This window comes from Pelophylax lessonae (assembly GCF_965119305.1).
Source record: "Pelophylax lessonae genome assembly, chromosome: 4".
Classification (NCBI taxonomy): domain Eukaryota; kingdom Metazoa; phylum Chordata; class Amphibia; order Anura; family Ranidae; genus Pelophylax; species Pelophylax lessonae.
This window is the reverse complement of record NC_138771.1, coordinates 301,736,898-301,758,356: the sequence shown is the minus strand read 5'-3', so window position 1 is coordinate 301,758,356 and position 21,459 is coordinate 301,736,898.

The following is a 21,459-nucleotide window of genomic DNA, read 5'->3' as shown; positions in this document are numbered from 1 at the left end:
TGAAGAACGAATGCACATTGTTTACGATTCACCTTCCAAATTCTTGTGTATGTGGGCCTGCTGGCTCCATTTTCAAATGACTGAAGAATGCAAACGACTAATGGGAACCTTTCTGTCACAATCAGGGGTCAGGCTCAAAGACCAGTTGCTATAGCAGGAGCAGAACTATCACTGAACAGCAGGATAGGTACACAGGCAGTCAACCTGGCAGATATTACGGTCTCACCCGAGGTGCAGAGTCTAAGTACTAACCAGTGTTCACTAAAGCTCCTGATGGTGGAGATTTTGCTGCATGTTAGTTCCAGGTCATGGTCCTCAGGATCACCCCACCAGGATGTGAGCAATCCGGGGTCCAGAACCTGATAAGCAGGTAAGTATCAAAAAGAAGTGTAGGCAGTAAAATAAGCAAAAGATCAGTAACGATTAGTTGCAGGTTGGGATCAGGCAGAAGCATAGTCGAGGAACTAGCCAAGGGTCAATAACGAGTGGTAGCACAATATGGATGGCAGCAGGGAAGACGAGAGCGAGATACTGGCTGAAGAGAGCACAATATTCTGGTAAACAGGAAGTGCAGAGACATGGCCTAAATCAGGAAGTTCATCAAAGGAGCAAAGAGTTCAAGGTTCAGCAGAAGTCAAGGCACAAGGCAGGGACCCCCTTGTCCCCACCCCCCTGCTTTTTTTGTTTCATTTCATCCCTACCCCCTACTTTCCTTCTGATTTTTATCCCCTTCCTCATGCCTCTGGTTTTATCTTTCTCCTTGTTCTCCTCATATTACTTCTAAGCTTAGAAATCTTTTTGTGAAAAGACATATCTCTCCCCTGGTAAGCCCTTTTCCAGTGGCTGCTAACTGGATCAATATTAAAGCCACTCCCTGGCCACCACCCTTTGGGGTATTCTAGTACTTACTTAAGCCTCTAGAGCTTTGGCTCTCTGCACTTATGTTGATATGGATGGTATGCCTATATAATGCTGCTGATATACGCCTACTGTCTATATGTTATATGCGATTTTTACCTTTAAATTGCCCTCTTTCTCACAGACCCTCCAGTTGTGGTTGGGACACATATCCCGACGAAGACCTAGAAAACTTTTCTTGTATATGCCTTTGTATAAGCCTATTTATATCCATGCCTTTAAAAATGTGATGTTGTCTTCTGTATATTCCATTTTCCTAATAAATATTTTTTTGGAAAAAAAAATGGTATACATACTAAAATGTATATGTTGATTCCAAGTCTTAAGGACTCGGTCAAACTGTTGTATATTATATTTAATCTACTTTTTTTTAAATTGTTCAATTTTCCATGAAAGGAGGTACACACCTGTATTGTCAAAAATACAAATGTCTGGTTATAGACACACGTATAATATATATGTCACAATTGAGGAATCCAAAAAAAGTATAAAAAAAAAAAATAATAAAAAAAAATCGCAATAAGCTTATTTTGATTGGTTTGCACAAAAGTTATCGCGTCTACTAACTACGGGAAATATTTGTCATTTTTATTGTTTTTTTTTTTTACTTGTAATGGCGGCACTCTGCAATTTTTTGTGGGACTGCGACATTGTGGCGGACAGATCAGACCCCTAACTGACATTTTTTACACTTTTGGGGGTACCAGTGACATTACTGCAGTAATCGGTCTTAAAAATATGCTTTTTTTACTGTAATAATGACACTGGCAGGGAAAGGGTTAACCCATTGATCACCCAACCCTGGGTGATCAATGGGTTAAATGTGAGCCTAGGGGAGTGATTCTAACTGTGGGGGGCGTGGCTTGTGAAATGACCATAGAGACCTGTGATCCTATATAGAAGGATCACATGAGCTCTGTGATCATATCAGGGGGAAGAGCGGTCGACTGTGTTACAACAGCCGACCGTCCTTCTCTCTCAGCGAGGAGCGATCACGGGTGCCGTCTGACCTGTGCATCACCCCCCCCCCCCCCCCTCACTGCTGAGTCCCTGTGCTCGCCCCCTAGCTTCCCGCGCGCGACCTACGTCGGTTTGTGCAGGAGAGCCACCCTGCTGCAGTAAATAGGCGGCGGGTGGTCGGAAAGTGGTTAATGCATAGAATGCATTACGATAACAAAAACCTTCTGCCTTTACAATCCCTTTAAATGAAGCCTGATACTGTATACTAGCCTAGCTCCATCTAGCCTATCTCCATCCAGACTAATCTTTCAATTAGAAATGTTGACAAGTAAAAACCAATACACTTTATATTGTAAATTATGGCTGTGCATGAATACAAATTTTTATGTTCTCATACCCTTTCCCTCCCTCTGCTAGCTGTATAAAAGACTTGATGCAACTTGTAGGTTGTAGATAAAATATTATCTGTCTTGACAAAAGTGATTGGCTTAATGTCTCTAGGGCAATTTAATAGGGATATTCTGGTGGTTTGAATTTATTATTCAGGTGGTAACTTAGAATTATGAACTAAATGTTTTAGGAATAATTTCACATTATTTATGTGGTACCTTTGCCAAATGCATACTAAATTAAAAACAGGCCCTTTAGTCTTAAAAACAAAAATTTGTTCTGTAGATATTTAAATTGGTTACTTCTGACTTCAGTTACTTTTTTGTATAGTCTTGGTACAAAAAAAGCAAAAGGAGAGAATGCATATATTTGCATTTATTTGGCACGCTGGAAATTGTTCAGGCAAACAACTGAGACCCGTAAAATGCTTAGCTGTAATTAGCATGAAATTGATTAATTGCACTGTCTCATGCACATGTTTCAGAACCCAGGAGATGTAGCAGGGTTTTCCCTTAACCTTACATACTCAATCAGTTAATAAAGATCTGACAAATGGTACACTCTGCTTTGCTACAACCCTGTACATTGTCTGGTCAGAAGATTCATCTTACATGCACATGTACGGACTTCTAGCTTTTAGTTGAGTATGTCCATTCATTGGTATACTTCAGTAGCAAGCCAAGTCATGCTGATCTGCGTTTTTGTTCTGGATCAGACATTTTTAAAGGCAGCATAATAGCCAGTCAACTAGCAATGGCTGCTTCCATGCATCTCCCAGGAAAGCTTACTTTCAAAGTTGCGCTTTTGGAAGATCATTGTTTGTCATCCCATACCCTGAAATTCCATTGTATTACATCCCATAATATTGCCACCAGTCTATGGGATGCCATCCTACTACAAATACTTTTTTGGCATGTCTCTATTTTAATAAAAGATCACTGGTGTGGTTGACTTTTATCTAATGTGTGCATTAAACAAATGGATAGTATATGTGGTAAAAGTTTTTGTAACGCAATCTATAGATCCATACAATTCATTCACAAATCAAATTCACTTTACAAAGATTCCTCAGCTATAATTACTTCAAACCAGTAAAAAGAAGCCAACTAACATTTGCCTTTAATATTTAGATTAGGACATTTATATACTGCACATTGATTGCCACATAACAGCACCTCTGTATGGCAGTCAATGGTCCTGGGGCAAGTAGCATATACACTCACTGGACACTTTTTTAGGTACACCTTGCTAGTACCGAGTTGGAACCCCTTTTGCCTTCAGAACTGCCCTAATTCTTTCTAGCATAGATTCAACAAGGTGTTGGAAACATTCCTCAGAGATTTCAGTCCATATTGACATGAAAGCATAATGCAGTTACTGCAGATTTATCAGCTGCACACCCATGATGCGAATCTTTCGCTCTATTGGACTGAGATCTGGTGACTGTGGAGGCCACTGGAGTACATTGACCTCATTGTCATGTTCAAGAAACCAGTGGTGAGATGATTTGAGCTTTGTGACATGGTGCATTATCCTGCTGGAAGAAGCCATCATAAGATGGGTACACTGTAGTCATAAAGGGATAGAAATGGTCAGCACTGTGGCATTTAAACGATGCTCAATTGGTACTAAGGGGCCCAAAGTGTGCCAAGAAAATATCCCCCACACGTTTACACCACCAGCCTTAACCATTGATACAAGGCTGGATGGGACCATGCTTTCATGTTGTTTACGCAAAATTCGGACCCTAACATCTGAATGTCGCAGCTGAAATCAAAACTCATCAGACCCGGCAACGTTTTTCCAATCTTCTATTGTCCAATTTTGGTGAGCCTGTGCAAATTGTAGCATCAGTTTCCTGTTTTTGGCCACGTTCAAAGTCACTTAAATCTAAATCTAGATGCCTGAATGCATTGAGTTGCAGCCATGTGATTGGCTGATTAGCAGTTTGTTTTACCAAGCAATTGACTGGGTGTAGTAATTAAAGTGGCCAGTGAGTGTACATCAGTATATAAATTGTAGGCAGGTTTACCAGGCATTAGTCCTTAAAAATACAGTAATGCTCAAAGCTGCTGAAGACCTCCGGTGCTTATATGTTCGCTATATTTTGTCACAAATCCCTCACATACATACATCATATCTTTAATTTATGCTATTGGACATAAAAATCTTGCTGATTTAGTAAGTGCTACTGCCCCTACGTGACATTATTGTGGACTGACACTCAAATGTGATGCTTCAGTCAGCTAATACATTGGAATTAAGAACAGCTATAAGTCCATGCCATATCAGAAAGAAACAGAACAGTTGCTTTGTTGCCATCAGCTCTTTAGTTTTTAAAGAAACACTCATTTTTATAAGGCCTGTTCAGACCTATGCATTGTGGTAACACATGTACCGTGGTACACACTGCAATGCATTGTGGAACCTCAGTGCACTAAAACTGTGCACACCTGATGAATTTGTGTTACAGCGCAAAACAATGCATTGTAATGCACTGCCATGCGTTCTGGTGTGTGCATTGGAAAAATAGAACAACTCTGCTTTTACCTCTGTTGTTGTATATTGGCAGTCCATTTAGATTGATGTGTTATGGTAACAGGGCAGTAAAGTGCTGCGGTGCTTTTTAGTATAAATGGCACTCCAATCAATGCACCTCCAGCACACTACAACACTACAGTGTGATGTGTTGCTATGTGTAAAAAAAAAAAAAAAAAATGTGCAGGTCCAATATTAGGTCCAGTTTGGTGTGATGGCAGGCCACTCTAATAACTGGGCTTCCTTGACAGGAGATGCTATAGCACCCTATCTAACCAAATAACTTGTGGGCAGTGCCACTCGCCCTGCTCCTGCAAGAGCCTTTTCGTGTATACCACAATTATCAGTGCCTGGGACCAGGTGGAGACTGCAATCATGCGAACAATCTAACATTAAGGCAGTTCCCCGACTTAGAAATGAGCTTTAACACTGTGTGCAGTAAAAATGTAGCACCACTGAAAAGTTTCTTGTCACATGTTACTACACACTGTAACTTGGTAGATGTTGCATTAGGAAGGACGTGCTGAGCTTGCACCCACTCCACCAATCCAGCATACCTATGTTACCTCACTCATAGTAACAAAATAGGGTCCCACCAAGCACGGACCTAGAGATGGGAAGGCCTGGGAAAAAAACAAAAAAATATGGAGAAAATTGGGTTTTTTCAAAGCCGTTTTTTTTCCCAGAAAAATTGGGGAAAAAAAAGAAAGAAGTGTGGAATATAATCTTTTACAATGATAAGTAATATATCCATGGCAAGGTATTCAAACTATATAACATGAAACCTTATTGGAAGATTTCTGAGACTTTAAGTTTCAAATTATTGCATGTTCTCTCAGCTAAAGACAAGCTAATCCTGGAATACAGTTTAAGTAACACTGTGCTGCTCAATGCCGTTCTCAAACAAAAGAAATACGCATTTCTGCCACTGGGGGGGCTGCAGGGGAAAGGCTCCAGTATTGTTTGCTTGTGGGCTCTGTCTTGTACCTCCTACAGTTGGATGATTGTGAGGATAAAGTAGATGTTTCGGTCCTCTCTGGCCTTAATTGACAGGTGGCAGAGTAAATTTGTCTGACTAGTTAAATGTTTCCTATTAGTGTTCTCCACCATCACAGCATAATGTTTACCTATAGTCTGCTATAAATAGTTTTTTATTTTCCTTCTCTCAGTAAAATGGTGAGACCAACATTAAGAGTTTGGAAACATTTCCACAGTGCAATCTCTGCTGAGAGCAAGGCTGCAATTTGCAAATATTGTGAGAATAAATATTATTTTCCAGATGCTACAAGGATGATAAAACACATCCTTGCATGGCAGAGGTGCCCTAAAGACATTAAAAATGCTTAATGGAATGAAATGATGAGGACCAGAATGTAAGTTCAAGTAGTTTTTCCATTCAGAGTTCCTCCAAAAAACACTCTTTCTGAAGCTTTTGGATCATTACAAAGCGTTTCGTCACCAACAGTATCTTCACCAGCAAACCACTGCCTCCCAAAAATACACAATCCCTTCATTTATAGATAAAATTACACCTGACAATCAGGAGATCATTCCTCAAGCTCTTCATAGAACAATATATGTTTCTAGGTCAGCATTGTGAATAACTGAAAATGCATATTGGTGGGAAGTTTATACATTTTTATGAGAGAAAGGGGGTGGTAACCTATTCTCATGTATAGTTGAAATGTTCTTTAGGAGGAGCTCCAGTCTAGGCAAAAAAATGAAAATTCAGTAGCTACAAATACTGTAGCTGCTGACTTTTATTATAAGGACACTTACCTGTCCAGGGATCCATCAATGTCGGCACCCGAGCTGCTTCTTCAATCCACTTCATGGGCAAGCGCCGGCAATGCAAGTAAGGGAAACCAGCAGTGAAGCCTTACGGATTCACAGCCGGTTTCCTACTGCACATGCGCAAGTCCCGCTGTGCTTTGTGAATGGTCCCACAGTCTTCTGGGATCTGTGTGTGTCCCAGAAGGCAGCAGGGGGAAGGAGGAGGAGCCGAAGATCTTCTTAGATCGCTGCGGCACTCTGACCCGGAAGTGGGTGAGAGTAGGCCATAAATCTCTGTAATGTGGGTTCGGTTCCGGTTGCTGTTAAAAACTGACTGCTTAAGAGGGGGCCAGACAAAAACCCCCTCGTTACCGGAAGACCTGTCACCTTACCAGGTACCATGCCTAACCACTGTTTGCTTCATGTCTTGAGCTTGTCTTTGGTACACTACAGCAACTACATTTTTTCTTCCTTGTCTTGCCAAGTTAACCTTTTTTTATAGTAGCTGAGCTTCATACCCTTTTGTGCTTTACAGACCCTGGTTCTTCAGATGCACCAGAACCCACAAGCACCCCTTTGAATAACTTCAGACCAGGCTTGGAACAGTTACTGTAACTTTATTGAAGAGACTTCAACATTACAGTCCAATATGAAAAAGTCCAATCCCTAATCCCTAACTATAGTTGTGTGACTGCCCAAGCATACCTCCATGAGGGGCGGTCCATGTTGGTATTCTCCATGGCTTGGATGTCCTCTGAAACCCCAATGCCTTCACGGACTGCAAGGTGCAATAGTCCCAGTACAATGAGCCGAGAGCAGGAATGGAAACCCAAGGGAACTCCCGGACCTCAGCATTCCCCCTTTTTATACCACATGTAAGCTGGTAGTGACCAAAAAGCCTGGGAACTGAACATACATAATCTAGCCCAACTCACTAAATCAGCATTAGCACAACCTGCTTACATACTGGCCTGAGTATTCGGTAACTATAACTTAAAGAGGCATTTCAGAATATACAACATCTTTAAAACAGTTCAGGGTAAATAGGAATCTTGTGACAAAACCATCAGTCACTTGAAAAACCCTTTTACCGCAATATAGAATCCCAATTGCTTTTTGCTGGTTTGTTGTAAAATCAAGTACAGGATCTATCCCGTGCTAGAAATTCTTTGCACTCCGCAGGTCTTTATCTATTGAGATCTTCACGCTGCACGGCATGAGCTGACACAGCCTTGGAGGAGGTTAACTAGCACAACAGCCATCATTTGTGAGTAGTGGGAATGCTCCATGTGCTGCACTGTCATCTATTATCATCCTTTATGTTGCAGACTGGCAGGGCAACTACACAGCATGGTATGAAGTTTGCCCCTTTAAGGGTTTTGTGTCTGATTTCCAGCTACTGCATAGCATACTAAGTTTATAGATATAAAGGAAGGTATCACTGACAGTGTATAAATTCTATACTAAAATGTATATCTTAGAATCCGGAAAGTTATGTGAGCTTTATAATTGAGCTTCATATTTACTATTCAACCCTTTCAGGCTTGTCATGGCGATTAGAGCTTGGAGTAAGAAAGAGTAAAGGGTGTTAGGAATAAGAAAACAATTCACATTTCATTTTCATGCTTACGTCTTTTTTTTTCTGCTTCTAATGAATTCATTGGACCCATTTTAACTCATTTCACCACAATATTGTATAAATGTGTAATTTATGTTAAGACAAAAGCACGAAGACACAATAGGTCATCAACTAATGGCTGCACAAATGAATTCTCATCAACAGTATACAAACTTAATGTGACAACATGCATAAACTTGGAAAGAAAATGCCAGCCATCATGTAAATCAAAGTGAACAGCATGCCTATATGAACAATTACATGGGAGAAGACCCTCCCCCTTTACATTGTTCTAGTAAACAATTATAATCACTTCGCTTGGCCTGTGCTGCACAAATACGCACAATGCACCAAGGAGAAGAAAACACGGAGATGCCCATGGCAGCTTTAACCCCTTCATCCAGCAGTCCATGCATCTGTTTCTTGATGTTATCATGTATTACTTGCAGTCAAATTGAACTTTTAATGTAACAGCAAATGGGATGCTTTAGACCAGGGGTCTCCAAACTTTTCAGTACGATGGCCACATCAAATATTTTACAAATATTTGTGGGCCGAAATCAAACATTTTATAAATAAACAAATCAAATTTAAACGAATTAATATATTTCACTTGAGTTTTTCGTAATCTGCATGATATGATTCAGACCAACAGAGAAAGAAACTTTAGTAAAACAATGCATAGAAATTTCAAATAACCTTGAGCCCATCAGGGTCCCACACACAGCAGTGTCCCAATCAAATCCCCCCCCCCTTATGGAACAACAAAAGAAGAAAAAGGGGTGCACTGACCTAGTGCATTACCACTTAAAATGTATTAAAAATGTTAAATAGTATACAATATACTCACAAAGCAGGTGTGTATGGACACACATCAACATAATACACATAAAGTCTCCAAGGTAGCCAAGGAACAGCACTGTATTGAATGGTATGCAGTGTGCCGCATGAGGCTGCTGTGTCTAGGCTGACGCGTTTCAGGGGCGAACCCCCTTCCTCAGAGCCAAAAAGAGTTGCTGCTCATTTTTTATAATAAACTTTTAGTGGTAATGCACTAGGTCGGTGAGCCCCTTTTTCTTCTTTTGTTGTTCCATAGTTGGTTTCGGATACCCTTGATCCTAAAGGGGCAGCAAGACCGCAAGCTTTGTCCACTCAAGTCTGAAGTATTCCTCTTGCCTCTAGCCTATTTTTTACTTGAGCGCAGGAGAATTGTTCTACTACTTGACAAATCCCCCCCCCACCCCCTACATCAAAGTCAACCTTTACATAGGAGTCCCCCTTTAAATCAAACTCCCCATCAGAGTGAAGAAATGCCATCAGCACACCAAGGATTCCTTGAAAGGGTCCAAAGCTTTATTTTCATGGTCATATGGTAAACATACAGCAATGTTTTCGGACCCGCGCAGGTCCCATTCGTCATCTCTCCTTACATGGGGGCCCCCATCAGGGTCTGCTCTTACATCAGAGAGCCTGTCTAAGATCTTGTGCAGCAAGTGCTCATTCTCATACAGCAAACGCTCATTCCCGTGCAGTAAGTGCTCATTCAGAGTCAAGAGCATAGAAGCCCAAGGCAAGAAAGGACTAGAATGATACGTGTGAGCACGTGCCCACCAGAAGCCTTTTTAAACTGAGAGTCTGCCTGGCTTCAGTGCTGGATTGTCTTCATCTTTGGTTCCTGTGTTCCTGATTCTAGTCCATGTCTTCTAACCTTGTTCCTGACCCAGCTATGTTTGACACCTTTCCCGGGTCACCCCTGCCTGCTATATCTGCTTCTCGCTTATGTTATCGACCTCGGTATGGATTTATGACTACATCTCCTCCTGATTTGGTACCTAACTGCCAGCACATTACCGACTTCTGCCTGTTCGCGACCTTGAAACTGATCTTGATTCTGCACCTGTCTGCCTGGCTCCCGCTTAACAAGGCTTGTGACTAAATTCCACACCACCACTGGAAGGACTCCTGTGTCTCAAAGCTAAAGCTCAAAGCTCTCTCCTACAGCTTCCTGGCATCTGCACCCTTCCACTGCCCTAGCAGTCCCTGTCTTTACTACCAGGGGTGCTTGGACGGGAATTGTGCAAGAGGCCACCCTCATCATCTGGGGCTCCAAAGTCAGGTATGTGACAAAGCCCAATATAATTCTGCAACCGGCTGGATTTGGATCATTGGCCTTACTTTAAAAACCCCTGTTTAAGAAGAAAGAAGAATGCATGAACAATGTTACTTATTTTTTCAATGCTGAAATTTATTTTAAGGGTCTTGTATAAGTTATATGAGAGGGTTTTTTTTCCAGAAGAACCTTTTATTTAGCATTTCAAAACATTAAAAAAAAACATATTTGTGATTATAGGGCTTTTTCTGAACAGCTAGAAGGTAACAAGTGTCTCCAATGATTTAAGTTGCTTCTTAGTGCTCAGGCTCTGACAGGTCCTCCCTGCCAGCCTTTATTCTTCAATGGGATCTAAAGTGGGGTTTGATGCATCACGATGTAAGGCACTGTCAATGTCTCTTAAAGATGGAAGATATCTCCATATCTATAGCCAGCCTCAAGGCCTGTATTCATAGGCTTTGGACTTGTGTTGATGGGCAAATGCAGCTTGCTCCTGACATCAGTTTGAGATGATTCTGAGATCATTCAAAATTCTGACCTCCTTCTGATCTGCATTTAACCTGTTTCGAACTGCATTAGCATTCCTATAGACTTGCATGTGGAAAGAAGCAGTTCTAGTGTGAACAAAACCCCATTAAGACACGGCTTTATTGTTGCATAGTTCTACCGTAATCCCTGTATATAGAGCTACCACTATGATATAAGTATATTTGGCAGAAAGGGAATGAATTTGGCATTAGGCTTTTAAAATTTACTAAAATCATTAAAACTGGAGAAGAAGGCAACTCTTATTTTCTCTACCTTATCCTAGCCATATAGAGTGTTTACAAAATTAGGCTGGTTCAACAAGTGGACATTATTATTTTCAATTTCATGTATTTCATATATCATACAGTCCTAATTGTTGGATATGCTTATCTTACACACCAAGATTTTCAAGTTTACCGTCGTGTCAGTATTGGGCAACAATCCAGGGATTAACACTATAGATGACCATAAATACTGTGAGCCATGCTAAAGTACTCAGCACACTGGGTACCACTGTCGTGCCGTTAACTGACTCTTGGCACACTTGTTCATCATCCTGTGTTTATTCAATGGTTAGTAAGAAAAGAATTGTCTTACAAGAGCAATTAAAGAATAACATCGCATCTGGTAACATAACATAACCACAAAGTGATTGAAAAACAAAATACAAAAAAAGAAAATCGTACGAAAAATACTGCTATGTGATAAACTGATGGTTAGTACATAGCTTTCGAGAGTCGCAACAGTTCATTCAATATTTTCCAATGGGACAAGCAGGAAAACTTTTCTCATATGATACCAGATAGTATGATTTTAATTTAATCAGTACAGTTGTCATTCGAAAATACAATACAAATACACTGCAACACATTACATCACTTTCAAATTTTTATTCTGTCATACGAGAATTTTCGGCGCTTTAGTAAACTCTTCGTTTTCGATATGAGACAAGGAAGCAAAAAAAAAAAACGGATGATCATTCGTCCAATAATCTCATCGTGTGTACCAGGCTTATTGGGCTAAAATGGCCACAACATTTAACCCCTTCCGGATCGCCCCACGCAGATAAACTGCGGCAGGGTGGCCCTCCTGCGCCCAAATCATGTATCTGTATGTGATTTTGTGCACTGGGTCAGGGGCGCACACACCGGCAACCGACTCCTGTTGTGACTGGACACAGCGGGAGCCATTCAGCGGGTCCTGTGGACCTGATGTTCGTCGGCAACCAGCAAACGTTCTCAGGAGAGGCAGAACGCCGGTCTGCCTATATAAACAAGACAGACCGCTGGTCTGTGAGAGGGGAAGATGGAGATCTTGTATTTCTGCTAAGCAGGAACACAGATCTGTGTCTTCCCCAGTTAAAGCATTCCCCATACCACACAAGAAAGCACTCACTAGGAGCACAGTTAACCCTTTGATCGCCCCTGATGTTAACACCTTCCCTGGCAGTGCCATTAGTACAGTGACAGTGCATTTTTTTTAGCACTGATCACTGTACTGGTGTCACTGGTCCCCAAAAAGTGTCACCTAGTGTCAGATTTGTCCGCAGTCCTGTTAAAAATTGTTGATCGCCGCCATTACCAGTAGAATTAAAAATAAAAAATTAAATAAATCTATCCTATAGTTTATAGATGCTATAACTTTTGCACAAACCAATCAATACATACTGGATTCACCCCTTTTTTTATGGATAGTGTAGGACCCACTGACAGTGGGGTACTTTGACGTAGTGGTGGGCTTGAGTACGATATGGCCATATGATGGGACCAAATCCCCATTTTTATTTATGGATTGTCTCCATATTTGATAGTCATTTCTTTTGCATGTGTGCGCTACTCTTTTTTAATATACATGTTGCTTGGTTCATAGCTGCACTGGCTTTAGATATACATGTTCAGGGTTTGCTCCCCCAATTTTTTTTGCTTGTTTATAATCAATACACACTTATTGGGATTTTGTTTGCCAAAAATATGTAGCAGAATAGATATTGGTCTAAACTGATGAATATTATTTTATACATTTTTTTTTATTGGATGTGTTTTATAGCATAAAGTAAAAAAAAATAATATTTTTTTTAAACTGTTGGTCTTTTTTTGTTTATAGTGCAAAAAAAATAAAAACCGCAGATGTGATCAAACATCACCAAACAAAAGCTCTATTTGTGGAAAAAAAAGAACACACATTCTATTTTGGTACAGAATCACACGTCCACGCAATTGTCAGTTAAATTAATGCAGTGCCGTATCGCAAAAAATGGCCTGGTCATTAAGGGGGGTAAACCTTCCAAGGCTGAGGAGGTTAATTAACCACTTGCCGACCGCCGCACGACTATTTACGGCGGCAGTCAGCCCCGTACAGGCAAAGTGACGTAGTACATTCCAGCGCGAGAGACCGGCGGCACCGATGTCCGCTGGTCACTCGCGATCTCCCGCTGGAGAGAAAGGCAGGCAGCTGATGTAAACAAAGCCGCCTGTCATTTTCCCTGGTGTAACTGCAGAGATCATACGATCCTGCTATGTAGGGTCGTATGTCTCTGTGGTTACATGAAAAGCCACACCCCTTTAAAGTTAGAAGCACGCCCCTAGGGACACATTTAACCCCTGCATCTCTAATAAAGTTAACCCCTTCCCTGGCAGTGACATTTTCACAGTATGCATATGTATAGCACTGATTACTGTAGTAATGTCACTGGTACCCCCAAAAGTGTCAAAAATGTCAGTCAAGGGTCCAATCTATCCGCCGCAATGTCGCAGTCCCGCAAAAAAATCGCAGATCGCCGCCATTACTCGTTAAAAAAAAAAAAACAATAAAAATGACAAAAATCTTTCCCTTAGTTAGTAAACGCAATAACTTTTGCGCAAACCAATCAAAATACGCTTATTGCGATTAACCAAACATATGTAGCAGAAAACAAATTGGCCTAAAATGTTAAAAAATTTTGATTTTTACATTTTTTTGGGGGGAATTTCATATAAAAAAAATGTGAAAAATATTGTTATTTTTTCAAAATTGTCGCTCTTTTTTTGTTTATAGCGCAAAAAGTAAAATTCGCACAGGTGATCAAATACCACCAAAAAAAAGCTCTGTTTGTGCGGGAAAAAAAGGATGCCAATTTCTTTGGGTACAGCATCGCACGACCGCGCAATTGTCCGTTAAAGTCACGCAGTGCGGAATCACAAAATAGGGCCTGGTCAGGAAGGGGGTAAAATCTTCCGGGGCTGAAGTGGTTAAGGAGTCACTCACATTCATAGCAACAGTAAATAAATAAACAGCCCATAGGCCAAACAATAAACCAGTTTCAAATGATAAATACAGCCCATTGTCTTTCCAGCACTAGTCATTATAAAACAATGTGACAGTGGCATGTAAACAAACTAAAGAACAGGGAAGGGAGGTAAGGATGCTTCACTGAGGTCTCCTTGTGTAAGGTCTACTGATAGCAGAACAGGATAGGGTATAATTGGGCTGCAAGCTTCAAGGTTCTAAAAGCCAGACAACAGAGGACAGAAATAGCAATCCTGTCATTGAGAGGGAGGAAAAGTCCAGCACCAATTCTGCCTACCTCAATAACCTTTAGAAATTTACAAGATAATAAGGGACACCCATTTTTATCCCATGGGATTTCCAACAAAAGCTGGCACCTTCTTGTCATTCTGTACTCTCCATGTGTTAGCATGTTTTCTTACCATGCGTGTTTTGCAAAAGAGCCCAATTCCCTGCTAGTGCTGGCTCTCCCTCTCCACAGTTGGGCCCTGCTGTACAAGGCATGACAGTAGGCTAATATCAAAACGAATGCGGGTACTTAAACACCTAAATACTGGACTCTTTCACCCCCTACCTGCCCAGGCCAATATTCAGCTTTCAGAGCTTTTGCACTTTGAATGACAATTACTCATACTCATGTAACAATGTACCCAAATTAAGTTTTTATCATTTTATTCACACAGATAGTGCTTTCTTTGGGTGGGTTTTTATCTTTTGCAAAATAAATGAAAAACGACCAACCATTTTGGAAAAAATGTGTTTTTCTTTGTTTGTTATCAACTTTTGCAAATAAATAATCTTTCTTCAGAAATTTAGGCCAAATTTATTCTGCTATATTTCTTTGGTTAAAAATATCCCAAATCAGTGTATATTATTTAGTCTGCGTGAAGGTTATAGAGTCTACAAACTATGAAATATATGTTTGAAAATCAATCAATCCTAATGTACTGACAGATCAAAAATGCCAGGAAAGTACAACTACCCCAATACAAATTACCCCTTTTTGGAAGGTAGACAGTTCAAGGTATTTAAGATGTGGTGAGTTTTTTGACACAATATTATGGAAAATGAAATAAAATATTTTTTTTTCACTACTTACTGTCACCAGGGCAGTACTGGCGTGGCGGTGATCAGGGACATTGACTGGTGACAGTATGTGAAAAAAAATAAAACTTATAATTTTTTTCTTTTTTTAATTGCATGCTGTGACCAGGGCAGTACAGTGTTACCAAGTAACACTGTACTACTTTGGGAAGGTGTCTAGGATTTTTTTTTTTACACAGTATAATTGCTTATAACAGTGATAATCAATGTTATACGCAACCATTTGTTAGGAATGAGTCCATTCATGAAGTGCATATTGTTGTAATTAGCTGTGATTGACCACAGCTAATCACATAGTACAGATGGGCTGTAATTGGCCCTGTCTGTCTGTACCATGAGATCACTGTGGTCAATCACAGCGAGCAACACAAATGTACACAATTAATGGCAATGAATGGAAGCCATTCATTGTGTACAATTGCCATGTGATCTGCTGTGATTGGTCACAGCGATCACATGGTACCAGCAACAGCCTGGTAAACTGATATGTCATCAGATCGAACCGCAGCATGCCCATGGAGCACGTGCAAGGCGTTCCCGGGAGGATGTGATCAAATGATCTTTTCACATTATAAAATGTTTTAATTGGTCCTAAAATTAAGGGGTCTATTTATATTTATCAATGTTTTGTCTAATTGAATCTTCAGGGAAAATTGTCAAATCACCTACGCCCCCCCCCCCCCACACACACACACACCTTTTTCCCCTCCTCCTCCCTCCCACTCTAATTTGTTGTAATGCACCCTTTTCCCACCCAGAAAATGGGAAACTGTGAGACGGAGTAGCGGGTTGCATTTGAATACATAAGCCTGTTATTTTTTGTTTATGTTTATGATTTGGATAACTGTGAATGCCTCTGAATTTTCTTTTCATTGGTAATCGAATATGTTTGACCTGTGTGTCATCCAGTGAAATGTACCCCAAAAAATTTACAAATCTTGAGTGAAAGTTCTGTGACTTTTGGTTGGATATATTTACAAAAAATTCCCTTAACTGACATTCAGTTAGGGTTTATATGCACGATGTACTTTAAGCTTTAAAGGGAAAAGTGAAACATTAAAAAAAATAACTACCCCGTAATTCTTCTTGATAAAAAAAAAAAAAAAAAAAGAAAGAAAAAACACCCTGTAATTATTATAGAGTTCAGAATGCCATTGTATTGTTCATTATTGTCAACATGAAATATTATCATATTTTTTGGTAAGTATTTTTTTTATGGTACTTATTAACTGCATAGCTTAATACCTTTCAGGTAGAATCTTTATCTTGCTGGAAATGTATAACTCAATGCAAACAACTTATCTTTCAGTCCCTTCCTGTCATAAATCTTGTGAGCAAGAGCCACTGATCAACAACTAGCACTTTATTACACAATAAGTAAAACAAATGAATGCCTTTATCATTTTTACAGACTGGGTTTACCATAACTGACATAACAGAAAAATGCAGAAAAGTAACATTATCAGCATCCATATGATTATTATTTATTTTCACGTAATTTATTCAACACAGAGACATACCTTAGCTATACAAACTAACCACAAATAAAAAAAAAGTCGTGGGACTTTGCTCACATATTGCTCTTATGGTCTCCTAACCTGTGCCTATTGTATATATGCAGCCATATACTCTGCAACCATACATTCTCTGCACCACTTTTAAGTTTAACCCCTGGAAGATTTGATGTGCCACTCAGGTTCAGCTGGTTTGGGGAGTGATGTTGGTGGAAGATGCATCCGTTGATGTGGGAGTGCCGGCAAGGCAGTAGAGCTTGTCCCAGCTCCTATGGCAGCTGGAGAAAGAATGGATCCCCTGTGCCGAACATCCACGCAAGTGTAAGATGGTAGGAATGACAACTTCAGCATGGGCTCTCACCAGGCCACTCCCCCAATGAGTTTCGCTTCGCCCTCCGAAGCTAAGTCACAGGGAGCAAAGATTTAAATCAATCAAGATAAATCAAGATTTAAATCAATCAACCAAGATTTAAATTTAACCCCCCCCCCCCCTATTGAAACTCCCCATCTGCAGTGCAATTTTTTTATTTCCATACAATACAAGAGCAAAGATTCAGTGATTTCTTATTCCAGCAGAGGTCCAAATCAATTTCTGTTATGGCTCAGATCCTAATATCTATGTGGTCATTTTATGTCTATCAAAAAATAAGCACAATTTCCATTGGGTTTCAATAATATTTATTATTAATTCTAAGTATGCCCCATTGTATCAGGTGTCCCCATCAAAGTGCCTCCTTACATCAGATGTCTCCATCAAAGTGCCTTCTTACATCAGGTGTCCCTATCAAAGTGCCTCCTTACATCAGGTGTCCCATCAGAGTTATGAGTTAAGCATAATACAGTCCAAGAGGTGCACAGCCCAGCCTGGTCTGCTTTACAAGTCCCAAATGTGAGATGTCCAAAAATCTGACGTGTTTCGAGGGTTATCCCCTCTTCCTCAGAGCTGAATTTGGAGTGCATGTAGCTGGTCTTTATATATTAGTCTGGCAGAGACCCATGTGACTCTAGAACAGGCTCCTCCCATCAGTGGTTGGGAATTTAATGTAATTCAGATTTCAAAGCAGATTATGGAACAAATTGTAAAACATAGCAATACAACAATCTCTAGCCTATAAGTCTCATACTGGATAAGACAATTAATTAAATTCAGACCCACCAAGCATCATGCGTAAAAAGAATTCATAAAAAAGGTGTGTGTGTATATATATATATATATATATATATATATATATATATATATATATACGGTAGATATAGATATATGTAATTTTTTATAATAAATTGTTGCAAAGGTAATGCGCTAGGTTGGCTCTGTTCCTTATCTTTTAAAATCTTACATTTGTGTTTCCCCAGCCTGATATGACTTGCAGCACAGCCTGTGCGGAAGTCTAATCAGTTGACGATTTGTGACTGTACATGGCTGCACTTCCCTCTCGAGTGCCGGAGATCTTGTTTTCCTTTTCTGTCCCCATCAGAGTGCCCCTTACATCAGGTGCCCCCATTAGATAGCTCCCTTACATAAGGCGTCCCCATCAAAGTGCCCCCTTACATCAGATGTCCCATCAGAGAGCCTCTTTGTATCATCTGTCACCTCCAAAGTGCCTCCTTACATCAGGTAGAAGAGCATGCTCCCAACACAAACGCATGTATGCATATATGCAGCTTCACAGAAGTAGACCCACTTCTATTAGGACACATATTTGTGTACACATAGCAGCAAGGGATTCAAAAGTATTGTACAGCATGCTCTCCATATCTTGAACACATAGCCTCGTAATGATATCCCACTTATTGTATTAACACCATTGCTAAATTACTCATGATATTTCAATAGAGTTATATTCACCATAGTGGCATGGGGAAGAGGTAGTTTGCTTGACAACCTGCTGTGCTGAAAAAAAAAATATTGCATGCAGAACATTTTTCAGTGTGCACCATAGCATTTTGCCTGCAAAGGAGTTCCCCTGTATTTAGGAAATGGGACTTTAAAGGCTCAATGAGCAAACACTGTTATATTTTCTTAAAAAATGTAATTTTTGTTATTTAGAAACAGGGCCGGACTGGGTATGAAAACCAGCCCTGGAAAAAATTACATACCAGCCCCATAGCATTGCGTCGTCATACCAGAACAACGTTGAGTTCTTGTTCATAAAAAGGTAAAATCATGCATTTTAAAGCACATTTAATGAGAGCATTATTTATAGATAAGACCGATATAAAAGCACACAAAGGACTTGTATATAAAGAGCACAAAAAAGTTGTAAACGTGGCGCAATCATCAAGATTAGACCCTTTATTGTTATGGTGATCAGACTACATTTAAAGGCGTGCCACCCTTTCAATGCACAGTGACCAGCATGCCCCCCTTTCAAGGCACAGTGACCATCATGCCCCCTTTCAATGCAGAGAGACCAGCGTGCCACCCTTTCAATGCACAGTGACCAGCATGCCCCACTTTCAATACACAGTGACCAGCGCTGTGTGCCCCCCTTTCAATGCACAGTGACCAGCGTGCCCCCCTTTCAATGCACAGTGACAAGGGTGCCCCCTTTCAATGCACAGTGACCAGCGTGCCCCCCTTTCAATGCATGGTGACCAGCATGCCCCCCTTTCAATGCACAGTGACCAGCGTGCCCCCCTTTCAGTGCACAGTGACCAGTCCTGCATGCCCCCCTTTCAATGTAGAGTAACCAGCGTGCCCCCCTTACAATGCACAGTGACCAGCGTGTCCCCCTTTCAATGCACAGTGACCACAGCATTGCCCCCATTCATTGCAGAGTGCCCACAGCATTGCCCCCATTCATTGCAGAGTACCCACAGCATTGCCCCCATTCATTGCAGAGTGCCCACAGCATTGCCCCCAATCATTGCAGAGTGCCACAGGCTTGCCCCCAATGATCATTGCAGAGTGCCACAGCATTGCCCCCAATCATTGCAGAGTGCCCACAGCATTGCCCCCAATGATCATTGCAGAGCGCCACAGCATTGCCCCTATTCATTGCAGAGCGCCACAGCCTTGCCCCCATTCATTGCAGAGCGCACAGCATTGCCCCCATTCATTGCAGAGCGCCACAGCCTTGCCCCCATTCATTGCAGAGCACCACAGCATTGCCCCCATTCATTGCAGAGCGCACAGCATTGCCCCCATTCATTGCAGAGCGCACAGCATTGCCCCCATTCATTGCAGAGTGCCACAGCATTGCCCCCATTCATTGCAGAGCGCACAGCATTGCCCCCATTCATTGCAGAGCGCCACAGCCTTGCCCCCATTCATTGCAGAGCGCCACAGCATTGCCCCCATTCATTGCAGAGCGCACAGCATTGCCCCCATTCATTGCAGAGCGCACAGCATTGCCCCCATTCATTGCAGAGCGCACAGCATTGCCCCCATTCATTGCAGAGCGCACAGCATTGCCCTCATTCATTTGCAGCTGATATACTTTACGCCAAACCGGACTTGAGCTGACCTCAGGCTGACCTGCTGCGATCACATGCTGCTGGCGTGCGTGCAGTGGGGGAAACTGGGAGGGGGAGGGATCGTCGGTGCCAGTTGAAATGATGCACCAGCCAGAGCCAGCACCGCCGTCCACCGCGCAGGCGCAGCCGGCCAGCCGCCCCGCCATGACGTAATGCCGCTCACAGCGGGAGCGCAGAGGGGGCCGGGGCAGTGCACGCAGCCTGCACAGCGTCAGCGGCCGCCGGCCAATCAGCGGCGAGCGCGAGTGGCCAATCAGCGGCGAGCGGCCCCAATCAATGCAATCCTTAAAGCGGCACTGCGGGCGGCCGCCAGCCGGCAATACTTAAAGCGGCACTGCGGGCGGCCGGCAATTTTTAAAGCGGCGCTCTGCGGGCGGCCCTATTAAAGCAGCCCCAGGGCCGGCAGCCCACCGGGAAATATCCCGGTATCCCGATAGGCCAGTCCGGCCCTGTTTCGAAAAAATTGTTGTAGTACATTACATAGAATAACATTTATCAATAAGTATATAAGTAGGGTAAAAAAAAAATACTCATGACATAGTATCACAATGTTGCAGTACCAGTCAGCATGCAAAGGTTTTCATAATCCAACACGTTTCAGAGTTCTAAGACTCCTTCATCAGGGAGGTCTTTGCAATATACTGTTGATATGGTCTATGAATAAAAAAATTGTGTCATATCAGATTAACCACATACATTTATGTTATATATACCTCACATGGCAGTACAAATAGCAAAAAGTGGATTACAAGATGTATTACTCACAAAATGTCCCTATGTTCTAGAGCGATCGGTAACCCCATGAAATGAAAAGAAATAAAAACCACAGAGTCACCAGTAGATGTAAATATGGTGAAAGCCCTTGAGCTGGGCAGGAACTGCTCAGGAAGCACTGAGACCACCTGGTGCCAAACATGAAAGGAAAAATGAATGTAAAAGACAAAAACAGGGGTATGGATATAAGCGTGTTAGAAAAACACAGGATGCAGCAAGATAAACCAATTACCCAGTATGTCTGTGTTTAAAACAATCCACACTGTGTGGTATCTATGACGAGTCTTGTGGATATATTTATAGATCTTCTATCAGTCATAGGTATGCAGTCTATGAATAGGTCTATGAATAGAAATGTAGAAGCTATTGCTAAAGAATCAATGTATCAGAAGTCTCTATGGCGGAGAAAATTTCCACCATGTACAACTCATATGTATGCAAATATAGTGAAGAAACTTCCCTTTAACCACCTGTGTCTCTCAATCTATGTT